This window comes from Triticum aestivum, chromosome 7D (genome assembly GCF_018294505.1).
Source record: "Triticum aestivum cultivar Chinese Spring chromosome 7D, IWGSC CS RefSeq v2.1, whole genome shotgun sequence".
Classification (NCBI taxonomy): Eukaryota; Viridiplantae; Streptophyta; class Magnoliopsida; order Poales; family Poaceae; genus Triticum; species Triticum aestivum.
In genome coordinates, this window is record NC_057814.1 from 290,821,813 (window position 1) to 290,829,847 (window position 8,035).

Genomic DNA, 8,035 nt, shown 5'->3' on the forward strand with positions numbered 1-8,035 from the left:
CGGCTTCTCCGGCGATGGTGGCGGCGAAAACGGAGGGGGGGCTATATATAGGTAGGAGGGGGGGCTAGAGGGCTTGGGGAAGGGGCAAAGCCCGAGGCGGCGGCGGCTTCGTGCTCCCGGCGGACTCCGGCGGCGTGGGGAAGAAGGAGAGCACGGGCGGCGGCCTGGCTTCGGCTGGGCCTCGGCCCAGTCGGGCAAGCGCGTATATATATATATATTTTTTAAATATGTTCCGCGGAAAATATTGCCTAGAAAAATAAATAAAAATCAAAAAAATACGAAATAAATTTTCCCCGTCTAGTTAGAAAATCTAGAATAGGGTGAACATTTTTAAAATCAAAAATAAATATGTTGAAAACATGCATATTTTTTAAATGCAATAAAATTGCAAATAAAATCCAATAAATTCCAAATAATGTTTTTAACATTTTTCCTCCAGTATTTCAATGTTTTTGGAGAAGTCATATTTTCTCCTCTCGTTTATTTTAAAATGAAATATTCTTCCGGAGAGAAAAATAATCAAAAACCAAAATCCTCGTTGGAAAATCAAATAAGAAAATTCAAGAAAATCCCCAACTCTCTCCGAGGGTCCTTGAGTTGCTTAGGATTTATCAAGGATTTGTCAAAATGCACAAAACATGATATGCAAATGATGATCTATGTATAACATTCCAAATTGAAAATTTGGGATGTTACAAACCTACCCCCCTTAAGATGAATCTCGCCCTCGAGATTCGGGTTGGCTAGAAAACAGGTGGGAGTGGTTTTTCCGTAGATCTTCCTCTCGCTCCCAGGTGGCCTCATCTTCGGTGTGGTGACTCCATTGAACTTTGCAAAACTTGATAACCTTGCTGCGGGTAACTCGGCTGGCATATTCGAGAATCTTAACTGGCTTCTCCTCATAGGTCAAATCACTTTCCAACTGAATCGCTTCCAGTGGCACAGTATCTCTCAGTGGTATCTCAGCCATCTCTGCGTGGCACTTCTTCAACTGCGAAACGTGAAATACATCATGTACTTCAGACAATCCTTCGGGCAATTCCAGCTTGTAAGCAACTTCTCCCATACGTTCCAACACTCTGTATGGTCCAATAAAACGGGGTGCTAACTTTCCCTTAACTCCAAGCGCTTCACTCCTCGAAGTGGTGATACTCGAAGATACACTCTGTCTCCGATTTCATGAACTGTCTCCTTGCGTTTAGAATCAGCATAACTCTTCTGCCTAGACTGGGCTACCTTGAGCCTATCGCGAATCAACTTCACTTTCTGTTCAGACTCCTTAATCAAATCTGGTCCAAACAACTGACGGTCTCCAACTTCGTCCCATAACAACGGCGTTCTACACCTCCTTCCGTACAAAGCTTCGAAAGGGGCCATCTTCAAACTGGTTTGATAACTATTGTTATACGAAAACTCCGCATATGGAAAATTGTCGTCCCAACTTGATCCATAATCTAGCGCACAAGCTCTCAACATGTCCTCCAAAATCTGGTTGACTCTCTCGGTCTGTCCATCTGTCTACAGGTGAAATGCTGTACTAAATTCCAGCCTGGTTCCCAATGTTTCATGTAACTGCTTCCAAAACTTCGATGTAAATTGGGTTCCTCTGTCTGATACAATGGTCCTCGGAACTCCATGCAAACATACTATCCTGGTCATGTATATCTTCGCCAACTTAGCGCTGGTGTAAGTGGTCTTCACTGGAATGAAATGAGCCACTTTCGTCATATAGTCGACTACAACCCATATCGAGTCATAGCCTGAACGAGTCCTGGGTAATCCGGTGATAAAATCCATGCCTATTTTATCCCACTTCCATTCGGGTATCGGCAATGGCTGTAGCAATCCTGCTGGCTTCTGATGCTCTGCCTTCACTCTCTGACATACATCACAAACTGCTACAAACTCCGCAATGTCCTTCTTCATTCCGGTCCACCAGAAAGTATTCTTCAAATCCAAATACATATTGGTATTCCCTGGGCGAATCGAGTACGGTGAATCATGGGCTTCTTGCAAAATCAACTTCCTGATCTCCGGATCATTTGACACATATACGCGGTCCTCGAACCATAAGGTATCGTGCTCATCCTCACGAAATCCCTTGGCTTTACCTTTGCTCATCTTCGCTTTTATCTCTTCAATCTCCTTGTCTGTCTTCTGAGCTTCTCTGATCTTGTCCATCAAGGTAGAATGAATATCCAATGACGCTAAATAGCCTCTTGGGACTATCTCCAAACATAACTCACGTATGTCCTCGGCTAACTCCTAAGGTAACTCTCCTGTCATGAGGGTGTTGACATGACTCTTGCGGCTCAACGCGTCTGCTACTACATTAGCCTTTCCGGGGTGATAATGCAATCTCATATCATAGTCTTTGATGAGCTCCAACCATCTCCTTTGTCTGAGGTTTAACTCCTTTTGTGTGAAAATGTACTTCAAACTCTTGTGATCCGTGTACACCTCACAATGGTTTCCGATGAGAAAATGCCTCCATGTTTTCAATGCATGCACTACGGCTGCTAATTCCAAATCGTGCGTAGCATAATTCTTCTCATGGGGTTTAAGTTGTCGTGAAGCATACGAAACAACTCTTCCTTCCTGCATAAGCACTGCTCCAAGTCCTCGACGAGAAGCGTCGCAATAAACTTCATAGTCCTTGCGTTGATCTGGCAGAATCAACACTGGTGATGTAACCAATCATTTCTTCAACTCCTGGAAACTAGCTTCACATTCCTCAGTCCAATTGAATTTGGTGTCCTTCTTCAATAGCTCAGTCATGGGCTTAGCAATCTTTGAGAAATTCTCGATAAATCTCCGGTAGTATCCTGCGAGTCCAAGAAAACTCCGGATTTCTCCAACTGTAGTGGGTGATTCCCAACTGGTCACTGTGTCAACCTTGGTAGGGTCTACTGCTATTCCTTCTCCAGAAATAACATGTCCAAGGAATCCAACTTCCTTCAACCAAAACTCACATTTTCTGAACTTGGCATATAACTGATGTTCTCTGAGCTTCTCAAGTACCAATCGCAAATGCTCCTCATGCTCTTCTTCATCCTTCGAAAATATTAAAATATCATCAATGAACACCACGACGAACTTATCCAAAAACTCCATAAACACTTTGTTCATCAGGTTCATGAAATAGGCCGGTGCGTTAGTCAGTCCAAATGACATAACGGTATACTCATACAATCCATATCTGGTGGTAAATGCCGTCTTAGGTATATCCTGTTCTCGAATCTTTAACTGATGGTATCCTGATCGTAGATCGATCTTGGAAAATACTTTAGCTCCTTGCAAGCGGTCAAACAAATCATTTATCATCGGCAGTGGGTACTTGTTTTTGATGGTCACTTCATTCAATCCTCGGTAATCAACAACCATCCTTAGTGATCCATCTTTCTTCTCCACTAGAAGTACTGGTGATCCCCAAGGTGACGAACTTGGGCGTATATAGCCTTTATCCAGTAACTCCTTGATCTGCTTCTTAATTTCCTCCAAATCCTTTGCGGGCATCCTATACGGTCTCTTAGATATTGGCCCTGTGCCTGGCAAAAGTTCAATCAAGAACTCAATGTCTCTATCTGGTGGCATGCCTGGCAACTCTTCTAGAAATACATCCGGATAATCCTTCACCACTGGTACTTCCTCCTGTACAACTCCTGATAAGGAATTCACTTGAGTCCTCTTCGGCATGTGCCTGGATACATACTTGATCCTCTTTCCTTCAGGGGTGGTAAGCAAAATAGTCTTGCTGGCACAATCAATGTTTCCTCCATACAACGATAGCCAATCCATTCCCAAAATCACATCCAAACCTTGCGATTCCAAAACAATGAGGTCTGTGGGGAAAACATGCCTTCCAATGGCCAACGGTATCTTAAAACATCCTTGGGTGGCCATATACTCCACTCCTGGCGAGGTTACTAACATGGGGCTTTTGAGAACTTGGGTGGACATCTTAAACTTGTTTACGAATCCCCTTGATATGTATGAATGCGATGCACCAGTATCGAAAAGAACAGTTGCAGTAAATGACTTAACCAAAAACTTACCTATTACTGCATCAGGCTGAGCTTCAATCTCCTCCACGCTCACGTGGTTCACATGTCCTTTGTTGAACGGGTTCGGCTTCTTCCCAGAGCTTCCATTGCCATTTCCATTTTGGGCTTCGGGACAATCGGTAGCGTAATGTCCCGTCTTCTGGCACTTGAAACAGGTAATGTGACTTAGATCTCTCTTGGTTGGGGTAGATGGGTTGGTGCGCTTCTGTCCGTTTCCTCCTCCATTCCCATTACCATTCTTGGAGCCATTATGGTTGTGCGAACTACCTCCTCCATGGGTATGCTGAAACTGTCCTCCCGGCTTCGGGGTAAATCGTGGCTTCTGCTGGGCTCCAGAATTGTACTTCCCTTGTCCATACTTCCTCTTGCGGTTTTTAATCTGCTGTTGCTTCCCTTCAATCATGAGAGCTCTATCTACCAGCTCCTGGTAGTTGTTGAAAGTTGCTACCATCAACTGCATACTCAGCTCATCATTCAATCCTTCCAAAAACTTCTCCTGCTTGGCAGCATCCGTAGCAACGTCATCTGGTGCATAACGTGCTAACTTACTGAATTCCTCCACATACTGGCCTACGATGCGTCCTCCTTGGCGTAGGTTGCGAAACTCACGCTTCTTCATAGCCATAGCTCCTGCTGAAACATGAGCTGTACGGAAAGCTTGCTGAAACTGGTCCCATGTGACAGTGTCAATAGGGTGCGTGGCTGTATAATTCTCCCACCATGATGCTGCGGGTCCATCAAGCTGATGTGCGGCAAAATGCACTCTTTCCGCATCTGTGCATCCTGCAGTGGTCAACTCCCTTCCAACTTTGCGGAGCCAATCATCTGCTACAATCGGCTCGGTGCTACTGGAGAACACCGGCGGGTTTAGCCTTAAGAAACGGGCTAAGTGGTCAACAGGTGGTGGTGGCGGTTGGTTGTTGTTGTTGCCTTGGTTCTGAACTAACACTTGCATCAAGGCATTCTGTTGCTGAATCAACTGGGTGATCTCTGGCGGGAAAACAAATCCGGTGTCGCGTCTCGGAGGCATCTGATAGGTTTAGAAAAGATGAGAATTAAGAATAGAAAGAGGTCTAGAGAGAAACACTACCCATATGCTCATGAGACAAATTCAATCAATATCACTCAATCAATCCAAACAAGGCAAAACAATCGATCTAACTAGCGTTACAAAGTGCTTGAGCTATACTACTAAATGGGGGAAAACTACTACTGATATGGTAGTCTACTAAAAATTCTGATCCGTTGAAGACTCCATGATGTCTGCTCCAGCTTCATCAATCCATTCGTCTTCACTTGGTTCCGAGTCAGTGTCGTCGATGATGATGTAATTATCCGGACAAGTGCATTCGTCGACTTCTGCTTTTGGCACTGGATTTTCCACGAATGCTCCAATCTTCTTCTCCAGGTCGTCAATCTTCCCTACTAGCGCGTTGATTTCCTCCAAGTAATCTTCGCGTGTAGTCTTGAGTTCTTCTTGGAGTTCCTTAATCTTCGTGAATGCCTTCTTCAGTTCTTCCTTGTCCGTGCACATCTGATTCTCCTGGCGTCGAATATGTTGGTTCTGCTCCTGGATGAAAGCTGCAATTGATCCATCCTTCTTGGTTTTGATCATCTCCCATTGCGCGTCTCGACGTCCACAAATCTGATAAATTGTATCCTTAAGCTCCTGGTGATAGACTTCTCCCATGCGTCCCATGGCGATGTGTGCAGCCATGCTCTTCCCTAAACTCCAAGTTGGTGCTTCAAAAACCAATCTCATGGGTTCCGTAATTGGCGCAAACGTCCTTCCTGGAATGATAACTTGAATCTTCCAGCTCTCCTCTTCAGGTAATGTAGCGTTGTAGGTTCCGATGACGCTTGGTATTCCTATGTTCAAGTACTTGGTGACTTCCTTCAAATGTCGTCCAAATGGCGTGTCTTCATCCGGTTGCATGAACTTGCTCCTTGCATTCGCCATTCCTAAAAGAGTAGAAAGTGGAGAGGGGTCAGAAATGAGAAGAGTGAAGCTTTCTAGGGCTTAAGCTTAGTGGTCGTGTCCTACAGTCAGCGTGTGCTCTGATACCAACTTTGTAGCGACCAGACCTCAAATGGCCTGTGCTGCTGTGCACCAGTGTCATCCCTAGATCAGTAATGCTGACACGCACAGTACAAATGGAGGATTTATAACAGAGTAGCAATCACACACTTATTACATCGAATATCTCCTAAGAGATTAAGTATAATAAACATGGCTTAAGGCCATCTAAAAACGATAACAGCGGAAGACTTGGAAGATAAGTGAGTCCATCAACTCCAGCGGCATCACTGAGTATAAGACCACGACCTAAGGCACCTTACTCGTCGTCTGAAAAGTCTACAACATGAAACGTTGCAGCCCGAAAACGGGTCAGCACATAGAATATGCTGGCAATGTAACACATAGAGAGCAATGAACAATGATAAGGCTATACTATATGCATATATAGCTGGTGGAAAGGCTCTATGGTTACAGTTTTGCGAAAAGCCAATTTTATCCTACTACAAAGGAATAAATTTTATTTAACTATCATGGTGGTTGAAACATTGAGAAGGTACCTCCAACTCAATCCCAATTAAGTAACATCATTAACCCAACAAAATTAATTATAAGTATCACGGTGATGAGATTCAAATGATAATCCAGGTACTAGATACTCAAGTTGTCCATAACCGGGGACACGGCTAATCATGATCAGTTTGTACACTCTGCAGAGGTTTGTGCACTTTTCCCACAAGACTCGATCGCCTCCGCTTGATTCTCGCACTGCATGATGTTTGAGAAACGGATGACCGAGACACAGTCTTTCAGAAACAGTCACTCTCTACTCTGGATGGACCGGTACACCTACTTTCCCCTACATCTGCTAGTCCACCTCTTCAAGAGATCCTGTAACCTACTCAGCTATGCTAGAGCCCATAATAGCTCGCGGCTGCACATGGAAGTTTCTAGCATGAATAATCTTATGATCCCTTTGAGCCTGGGTGGCGGACCTTATACAAACAGACAACACTGGGTTCTCCAGGTGCCTCAATCCACCCAGATGTGAGTTTTAGTTGCCACCTTAAGTTGAACCATTATTAAACACTCACATCTGTCATGAATATCTCTCAAACCCAAACCACGTCTACGCATAGCATGGCAATAATAAAAGCAACGTAGAAGTAACTCCCAAGGGTTTGATAGTAAACAGGTAATAGGTACTACCTCAACTACATCCCAATACCCACAGTTTAATTAGATCCTAATCATGCAATGTGTTTGGGAAAATAGATCTAATGCAATAAAATTGGGTATGTACGGGGTATGATGAAAGTGTTACTTGCCTTGCTGATGATCCGCAAAACCTAGCGAGTTGAAGTAACAAGCGGCACACTCCGGGTACTCTATCGCAAACAAACAAGCATACAATCAGTACTCATCTAATGCACAGGTAAACCTGGAATGAAAGATCCAACCAGAAAGTTCAACTTAAAAACTCCGGTTTGCAAAAAGAATCAACTCGAAAGAAGCAACGAAAGTCAAACGGCGAAAGAAAGAAACTTCGTTTGCTAATCTGGATCTAGGTCAAATTTACTGTAGCAAAAACTTGTTTGAGTAGGCTAAACGGAAAGAGAATTTTGAGACGAAACTCTAGGCGCTTGAATCACCTGATTCCGATAAACGAGCGAAAAGTTAAACAGATTCGAAGTTTCGATCAGAAATCGAATCTGAGAAAATAACGAGAAAATCCGTCGAAAAAGAAAAACGGACGAACGGTTCAAATAACGGACGTTCGTTAACAGAGAAAAAACCGACGAACGCGTTCGTTAAAACGAACGGTTCTGTGAACGCACGTAAAATAAGAAAACCGAAAAAAAACCGATCGAGGGTTTTTTTTCAAACAAAAGGTTTTTTTTTCAGAAAAACCGGTCAACACGAACGGCAGTACCTCGACGGGGCTCGCTCCGGC